This window comes from Musca domestica, unplaced genomic scaffold, assembly GCF_030504385.1.
Source record: "Musca domestica strain aabys unplaced genomic scaffold, Musca_domestica.polishedcontigs.V.1.1 58, whole genome shotgun sequence".
Taxonomy (NCBI): Eukaryota; Metazoa; Arthropoda; class Insecta; order Diptera; family Muscidae; genus Musca; species Musca domestica.
The window spans coordinates 2,310,507-2,321,020 of NW_026712360.1; positions in this window are offsets into that span (position 1 = coordinate 2,310,507).

The following is a 10,514-nucleotide window of genomic DNA, read 5'->3' on the forward strand; positions in this document are numbered from 1 at the left end:
TGAATAAATCGCTCGTTACCATGATACTGGAAGCCTAGCCCGACGTCAAGGAAGTTGGCGGAACAAAACAGCAACATCAGCAGAAATGGTTCAAAAAGTAAAGAAGCGTCTTGATCGAAACCCGCGTCGCAGTGGCCGAAAAATGGCTCGTCAGCTGGACATATCGCAATACTCCATTCCAAATATTGAAAAATTAGCTCGGGGTAGAGCCAATGAAATTCCAAAAAGCGCAAGAACTTACACCGCAACAGAAAGAAATTAGACTCAAAAGTGCTAAGGAGTGCTCCGCTTGGCCAAAAGTTGTGAACTGCCGAATTTGGTTTTCTCCGTCTCCGATGAGAAAACATTCGTAGTCCAGCAGTTTGTAAACAAACAAAATGACCCGCTCGTGTTTGCTTGCCAAAGAGGTCAGCTGAAAATGTGCACCTACGGTTGGTCACCAGAACTTAAGCGCCGGCCATGGTGATTGTGTGGGTCGCCATAACAGCCGATGGTCGCTCTCTGTTCGTATTCATCGACCGTGGCATCAAAATAAATGCAGAATATTATTGCGAAAATATTCTGAAGGGTGTATTATAACCTTGGGCACGCAAAACTTTTGGGTCGCACACCTTGGACATTCCAACAGGAACATCACCACAATCGCACTCAGCGCGCGCCACCTAAGAATGGTTACGAAATGAGGTTCCTCGCTTCATGGCCACCAAAATCTCCGAATACCAATCCGTTGGACTATTATGTCTGGAGTATTTTGAAAAGCAAGTTTGGCACTAAAAAATACCAAAGTGTCGATCACCATTCACCAAATTCAATTATTGAAATATATTCGCCTTTTCCCCTGAAGATAATACAAATCTCCCATGGAGTATTTATGTTTGCTGTGAACCGATCGATAATCATTAATCGCGATAACGATTTTCATTATCACTTCAATGGGTTGATTCAAATCTGTTAACAAAATTGTTAAATGGAATCTCTGTGTGGCTGTATTTCATTAGCACACAAATCTAATTGTATAGTAGGGTGTAATGACAAAAATACGAAAAATAATTAAAAAAAAAAATAAATTCGAAAAATGCGTATACGGCATAATTTGGAACAACTATAGCATACTGAGTACAAAGACTGGATTGCCCAAATGTTTTTTTTTTTCACCTCAGCTTATGGTCTCAAGGCCCAAAATTATTATTATTATTATTATTATTATTATTATTATTATTATTATTATTATTATTATTATTATTATTATTATTATTATTATTATTATTATTATTATTATTATTATTATTATTATTATTATTATTATTATTATTATTATTATTATTATTATTATTATTATTATTATTATTATTATTATTATTATTATTATTATTATTATTATTTTATTATTATTTATTTATTTTTATCTCATGCTACTTTCAAATACTAATGGACATTTAATTATTCAAAATAAACCAAAATGCCAATAAATTCATTCCAAAAAAAAAAAATAATAAACGGAAAAAATACCATTACTTATTTTATTTTATGTATAATTTATAATAGGGAAAATCAATAGGTGGCCTCTGGTAAATTTTCATAAAAAACAATGATCCAAAAAAAATAAAAAAAAAACAAGTAAAAAAGCTGTAAGTTCGGCCGGGCCGAACTTTTAATACCCTCCACCATTTGGTACAAATTTGGCAATTTCCAAAAAATAAAACCCGTTAAAAATTCTGTTAAAATCTTAAAAATACCAAATGCTTATACGACGACATAGGCCTGCATAGGCAACTTTTGTCATAAATTATTACAATATTTAAATGCGAAACTTGAAGAAAAATATGTTTATACTGTAGCTAAAATCGTCAAAATACCGAATATGGGGGGTACCGTTATATGGGGGCTATACGAAGACGTGGACCTGCACAGACAATTTTCTGGCATGGGCTGAAGTGTCCATTACGAACTTCACATACGAAATTTGAAACAATCCCTGTAAATAACGTCGCTAAAATCATTAAAATACCGAATATCGGGGGGTACCGTTATACGGGGACTATACGAAGACCTGAACCTACACGGACAATTTTCTGTCATAGGCTGTAGAATCTATTACGAACTTCAAATACCAAATTTGAAACAATTCCGGTGAATAATGACCCCAAAATCATAAAAATACCAAATATCGGGAGGTATCATTATATGGGGGCTATACGAAGACCTGAACCTGCACGGACAATTTTCTGTCTTAGGCTGTAGCATCCATTACAAACTTCAAATGTCAAATTTGAAATAATTCCGGTGAATAATGTCGCTAAAATCATCAAAATACCGAATATCGGGAGGTACCGTTATATGGGGGCTATATGATAACTTGGACCTACATGGCCCATTTACGAACTTAACCTGCCTACTGGGAAAAAATACATGTGTGCAAAATTTTAGCCTTCTATCTCAATTTGTTCGAAAGATAGCGTGATTACAACAGACAGACAGACAGACAGACGGACAGACAGACACAGACACAGACAGACAGACGGACATGGCTAAATCGTCTTAGAATTTTACGCTGATCAAGAATATATATACTTTGTTGGGTCTGACATGAATATTTCGAGGAGTTACAAACGGAACGACAAAATTAATATACCCTCCATAGTATGGTGGAGGGTATAAAAAATTATAGAATATAAGCAAAGAATATGATTTTTTTTTTCTCCTCCATTTGTTATTCTTGGCATAAATATGATTGTTGGTGAAAGTAAGAAATTTTCATTTCGTTTTCATTTTTTGAAACAAATTCACTTTTCATCTTCATAGCCATCAGATGTATACCCTGCTTGGCGTGTGTGTCAGTCCGTGCGTGCCCGTGTATAAGTTAGCATTTTTCGAAATTAGCATCAGTTGAAATAACAAAAACAAGCAGAAAATGAAAACAAATTATCATCATCAGCCTTGCCAGCATCATTATCTTCCTCCTCATCATCATCATCATCGTCATTCGCACAGAGATTCCAACATAAATATACACTCGCCGTCTAAACATATTCAAATTAATTCATTTTTGATTTTATGCCGCTTTTATTTATTCATGTTGCGGGAGCAATTTTTTTTAAATTATTTTATTGAATTTGTTTATTTGGGAAAATGTTAAAATGTTGTTTTTTATCCCACCTCCCCCTTTTCTTTGATGTGATCAATCATGTGGTAATAATAAAAATGCTGGGATACCACATTAATGAGTTAATTGTTGAGAAATTATTCCCAAATTAAAAAAGTAATTGCTGACGTACTCGCCATTTCATTTGGGCTGATATTAATTTTATTTATGGGAGCCATATCCAAATCTGAACCGATCTTGATAAAAATTAGCAGAGGTTTTTCTGAGCTGTATTTGATATCTTTTCCCGAATAACGTTGTTTTGGAGTTCATATTATGGCTGTGGGGGACTAAAATAATAAATCGGATGAATATTACATATAGGAGCTACAGCTATATATAAACCGATTTTCACCAAATTTGGAGAACTTGCTTCCAAGCTCAAGTTGGCTTCATGTTCCTAATTACATCCTATATGGACTAATATTACACATTTGGATGCTATATAAAAATTTGATCCGATTTTCTACAATTTCAATAGGAATTGTCCTTGGATCAAACAAATGAGCTAAATCGGATTATAAATGTGATCTACATTGTGTTTCCAAAAATACATGGACAAATAGACTCATAATGGAATTCTTGCAAAGAGAACTATGGATCTATCACACATAGGACACAAGGTCATAATACCTTTACCACAGTATGGTGTAGTATATAAAAATTAGGCTACTTTTACGGGCTGCAACCAGAGGTCTTGACAGGGGCAATTGAGACGACTGCAACATTCTGAAAGTAATTGCCCCAAAGCTACCCTGACCGACGTTTCTCAGCTGCAATGGATGGGGTGGACTCTGAGGATGGCATTCCTACTCTTATTATTGATGGCATCTGTGACTGCATCAGTAGGAATACCACTACCACTGATAGGCTTGTTGAGCCAAAGGCTCTCTCTCCTATAGCTGACACGCCTTTATCCACCCCACCATATGATGGCTGGGATGAATCCCACGACAACACCCAAGAATTTATGCTGACGTACGGGAAGGATCTTCGCCACCTCTTATAGATGGTTCACTCTTGTCATGAGGAGGCAACCTGTCGCAGTACTCAGGGTAGCATTCTGGTAGGTCTGTATGTTCTTCCACTGCATAGCATTTATATTTGCAGATCCACAACCCAGGCTCTGCCAGCACGAGCCTTAAGGATATTGTTCCTACTTTTCATTTTGTCGCATATAGCTGTGGTTTGCGCAGACGACTTGAAGACGCTGTCGAATGTGACCCCTAGGATCCTGTGACAATTCGTGGTCGGTTTTATATTTCCCTCGACCTGCAGATTCTTCTCTTAGAGAACTCTGGGTAATTCCAAAGGGGCGTTCCATCATGGTTAAAGCCGTCAAGGCGATAATCATATAAAACCCCCTCTCTGTTCTCATCTCCCCAGACCAGACGTGGAAGTAGGCGGTGAGCTTCGTACAGCCGCACAATGCATTTGCCAGCGCCCCTTTAGAATTACCCAGAGTTATCTTAGAGAGTGGTAGCCCTCCACAGAGTTCCACGTCTATTTCGAAGGTATCAATTCCAAACAATACAAAAAGATCCGCTATATGGGTTTCACTTTCCACTTGGTTTGGATGTGTTTGCAACACCTCAAAAAAATTGCCATGTACCCACGATATTATGTTTTAATCTCCCTATCTCACCGAGCTGAGGTAATTTAGTGGTTGTCCATCACTCCATCAGTTCATGCTATATTGTAATCAAGCCACAGATAACACTTATTATCCGGTTCTCATGAAATGGGGTTAGGATCAGAATACAAGCCTATATGCTCTAGAGATGGTCGCAAAATATTTACAGGTTGAAATAGCCCAAAAACAGAAAAATTTCCCGATCTTGTAGTTGCTCTACAGATCACAATTATAGACCGATCGGCTCGGTATTTTGTGATTTGGATGTTATACGCATAAAATTGACCATATCCTTTGTGTACCATCAACTGAAGACTTTTCCGATTTTTGCTGACACTACACAGGAGTTTTGCATCAGGTTAGGGTTTAGGACAGGGCAAAAGCCTTGCATTTTCGATGGACATCAGATAACATCCCGCGTGTAAAATGGACCACAATTTTGTGTGATTTTTTTTTTTTTTTTTTTTTTATTGGTACCTCTCTGCACCATGGAGGTCGTAGTCAAAAAACCAATGACACCGATCAAAAACCAAAAGTATAATTTCTGCACTTTTTTTATGGCATTATTTCAGAAACGAAATTGTCCAATATATTATAGTGTTTTGGACTATTACATGGTCGATCCCGCGCGACTATAGCCTTTTGATAGTTGTATTGCTTATTTTTTTTAATCCCACCAGCCATAAATTTTAATTTTTCATACCTTAGAAATATCGAATCCTTTTTGAAATAAAACCTCCTCCCCTTTGGATAATGTGGCGTATACGTGTTGACAATACGTATACGTATTATGAAATGTGAGTAAATAAATGTTCCTGACATGTGTGTACCAAAAGCACTCCACCACAATTCGATTTCTCTCTCCACAACTTATTGAGGTTAATGGCTGCAAGGAAGTAGGACAATGGCACCCCAACATGAAGTGTGTCTGTGTGTCCAGCATCACACAAAATGAGGTCCTCACTCATACGGATATCTTATTTCCATTAGATATCCAAATTGGGTTAAGACGCAGTGACCACTATGTTCGCTCTTGTCAAACAATTGCATTCTGCCAAACAAAAAGACATCGCATTTCCACAAGAATTTTTTCCATTTTCGTCAAGGACGTTTATTGACTCGTCTGTCTTTCTTTCGGGTCTTTCCAAATCCAACAACCAAAATATGCTCTGGCATTAGATTTGTAAGTGTTTGGCAAAATGTTTTGCTGAAGCTGTTCTGCAATTTCGAAATGCGTTGTATTTTCTTTACTCGCTCAATTTCATTTCGATACAAATGAAGCAAATCAAAAAAATCCGTACATACATATGCTTGCAAACATGTGTGTGCGTGTGTGTATGTTCTATTTGCTGATATAAATAAATAAAATTTATGATATTTTCTGACAGTAACAAATGCAAAAATTAATTCTTTTAACAACAAATACTTTGTTGACAATAAACACAGCGCAATAATAATGCATTTTTCGATCCCAATGCGTTCTGTACTCCATGTATATATGTGAGTGTGGATGTGTGTGTTTGGTCTTTCGGTCGGTCACTCATCTTCTGTACATAATCAGCCATGTTGCCGATTTGTGTAAATTGCGACACGCACACACATATCCCTGCCAAAGATAAATGGAGCACAAATGTCATAGATTATTATTTTTTCAATATTGATTGTTTGTTATTCGGTCAATACGAAAGGGGGACAAAAACAGGGAAATTGAGAAAAAATATAAAAAAAAATATCGAAATGAAAGGGGAAAGTTAAAATGTTTCACATTAAAATTAATAAATTGTCAGCTTAGCATTAAATTGCATTTATTTGCTTGTTTAGCAAATCATTAAAAAGAATGGCGTGATAAATGGAGAAAGACGGTGGATTTGGCTGGTATATATAGCAAGGGGATCGTAAAGTAAATTTTGTCTAAATATATATATATATATATATATATATATATATATATATATATATATATATATATATATATATATATATATATATATATATATATATATATATATATATATATATATTTTTTTTTTTTTTTTTTTTTTTTTTAAATTTAATTAGAAAAAAAAGGGAATATGAAAATTGTGAATATGTAAAAGAAGAAAATCAAAACTCCTAAGAAATGTAAACAAGTACTGAGTTACACTCATTGAAAGAAAAATTAAAAAAAAATCAAAATACCTCCATATTTCAAAAATTAACTAAATTTTAAAAATATCTGTCAAAATATATAAAAATATACGTGGACTTAATAAAATATTAAAAAATTTAAAAACGTAAAATTCATTTTTTTTTTTTAAGAAAACTACGTTTCTTATAAATGTGCTTTAAAAACCCACGTCCTTTAAAATCCAAATCCTTTAAAATCCAAGTCCTTTAAAATCCACTTCCTTTAAATCCACTTTCTTTAAAATCCACATCCTTTAAAATTCAAGTCCTTTCAAATCCAAGTCATTTAAACCCCACATTATTTAAAATCCACGTTCTTCATAAAGCCATGTCCTTTAAAATTCAAATCCTTAAAAATCCACGTCCTTAAAAAGCCACGTCATTTAAAATTCAAGTCCTTTAAAATTCACATCCTTTAAAATCGAAGTCCTTTAAAATACACGTCCTTTACAATCAAAGTCGTCTAAATTCACGATTTTTAAAAGCCACGTCCCTTAAATACACGTCCATTGAATCCAGATCCTTTAAAAGCCACGTCCTTGAAATGCGCGTGAATCCACATCCTTTAAAATCCATGTCCTGTAAAATCCACTTCCTTTACAATCCAAGTCCTTTAAAATCAACTTTTAAAAACCGATTTTCTTTCAAATCCACGTTCCTTAAAATCAACATCCTTTTAAATCTACGTGCTTGAAAAATCACGTCGTTTAAAATACAAGTTCTCAAAATTCCGAAAATTTGGAAGGTATTGTTACACGAAGGCGTGGATTTGTACATGCGATTTTTTGTCATGGACAATACCCACTGCGAACTCAAAATTCCGAATTTTAAATAATTTTGGTAAAAAAAAATCTTTAGTTTTATGGGATTCATTGTTATTCGAAACTTTGACAATTTGTGGGGGAGCTACCAGAAGGAGTGGACCATCTTCACAGCAGATGTTCTGTTAATAGAAATAATGGGATGTGTGAAATATGAAGAGAAACGAGTGCTTTTTCGGATTTTAAAATCGCTTTGGTTATTCAAAACTCTGACCCTTTGTGGGTGAGCTACCAGAAGAAATGGTTCGATCTCTATCATCGTTGTAACAGATCTTCTGTTGATAGAAATATTGAGATGTACCAAGTCTAAATGGAATCGGGTGTTAACTTCGCGTTTTATGAGCTTCATAGATATTCAAAACCATTTGTGAGGGAATTACCAGAAGGGGTGGACCGATGTATATTCCATCTTCAACCAGACCTTGGGTTAATTCACATTTTATACGAGTTATATTTATTCAAAATTTTGACCATTTGTGGGAGAAGTACTTGATGTAGTGGACTGATATCGTTCATTTTCGCACCTGATCTAGCACTGATGCAAATATTAAGTTTCGCAAAGTTGGAGCCAAATTGGATTATTATTTCTCTTTCTGTGCAGTAAATTATTTTCTTTAAAAATGTTGAAATTTTGTATGGGAGGTACCAGAAGGAGTGTACCGATATTGTCCATCTCCGAACTCGATCTAAGTTTGACTATAATAATAATACTCCCTTCGCACCAGCCAGCCAGGCGGTCGGATGGACATCGCCAGATCGACTCAAAATGTCTAAAACGGATTTGTTTCAAAAAGACTTCGGGTATAAGGCCATATTTTGATGAGGCACGTTTTGGCCGTATCAAATAGCCATATGGCTGAGGGTATGAAGAGATTCTTTTTTTAATTCCAAAAAAATCATGCCCTTGAAAGAACCAATTGTTTTAGTGGTCCCTTAAACAAATATTTTTTAAATCTCCAAAATTTTGTTCCATATAAAAATATTTTTGAAAAAAATTCAGGTGTGTGTGGAACTAACAAAAATATTTAAAAAATAACATTTTCTTTATTCTAGAAAAAAATTATTTTAAAAAAATTTGAAGTGTTGAAAAACGATTTAAAAAAATCACATTTAGCTGGCATTTTAAAAAATAAAAAATAAAATTTAAAATCGTAGTTGCTTGAAAAAATTATTTTTTAAAAAAATCAGGTTTCTTTGGCTTCTAAAAAAATTTTAAAAAATTCCAGAACTTTGTTTCTTTAAAAAAATTATTTTTAAAAAATCCACGTTTCTTTGGTCTTTGAATAATTTTTTTTAGAAATTTATGTATTTTTGATTCTTAAATTTTTTTTAATTCTACGTTTCGCTTGTCATTGAATATTTTTTTTTTTTTTGAAATTCGGGTTTTTTTGTCTTTGATTAGTTAAGGTCTTATAAAGACACTCTGATCAAAAAAAAAATTCAAAAAATTTGTTTCTTAAAAAAAATATTTTAAAAAAAAATTCAACGTTTTTTTCTATTTGAATAATTTATTAAAAAATGTGTTTGTTTTTGGTCCTTGGAAAAAATTTGTTTTTAATTCAACGTTTCGCTTGTCATTAATTTTTTTTTTTTTTTTTGAAATTCTGGTTGATTTTGTCTTTGAAAAAAATATTTTTAAAAAAATTCTCGATTTGGTAAGTTAAGGTCTTATAATGTTTACTCCGATCAAAAAAAATCTATGTAATTGGCTTTTTTGGCATTAGTTGTTGCCACATTCCTACGAGATTAAAAAGTCCTATGAAAATAAAAAAAAAAATTTCAAAATATTTTCCACACACACGCATTCACATCCAAAATCGAATTGAGCTATTTGCCAAAGAAATTCACAGCTGAGATGTCAATAATGCCATTTAATTCGTTTCGCTACATGTGTTTCGTGTTGATGGGGAAATGTTTCTGTAATTAACGACTGAATATTCAAAACAAATCCATCAAAGCCAATGGAAATGGGTGCGCATTTATTAAATAGCTCATTGTTATTGTTGTCGGTATTCAAAATCATTTTTTTTTTATTTTGTTCCAAAACTTGCAAGTTTTTTTTATTTTATTTCATTCTTGCAGTGCTACAATAGAGCATTTATATTTTAAAATATTGCAAAATATTTTTTGGCTAAATGGCATCAACATTTTTTATTTTTTTGTTTAAAAATTGAAAGGTTAATAATCTTCATGTTAAAAAAAAACAGCTATATTGGTCACTTGAACTCGTATCTTCTTAACAATTCATCAAATTTTTTGAAAAACAAAATGTAAAAAAAAATCCAAATATTAATTTTAAACACCCTTCAAATCCCTCCCTCCACTCCTCTTGGTATCACAAATTGTTTATTTCATTTCTCTCTGTGTATTCCCAGGTACCACAAACTGCAGCTATTTCCAGCCACAGCCAGTAATGACAAAAATAACAACAACAACAACCACAATTGTTTGTTGTTGTAGATTTTTTGTTTCAAAATATTGAACGCATTGTGCTCAAGTCTATGAATGAAATAGTCCCACACAAACACACTCAGGCCCACAAACACAAGCAAATACATACAAATGTAAAATGTTGTTGACATTTTTTTCCAACAGATAAAAAATGATGAGCTGGTGCTCTTTTCAATATGTCTTACAAAATGTTCAATTAAGAATTTCGAAAAAATGAAAAAAAAAGAAAATAATTTTTCCGATTTTTTTTTGGTGTGTAGGTTTTGAAATTTTCTTTCTTTCAATTTGAAAATGAAGATAT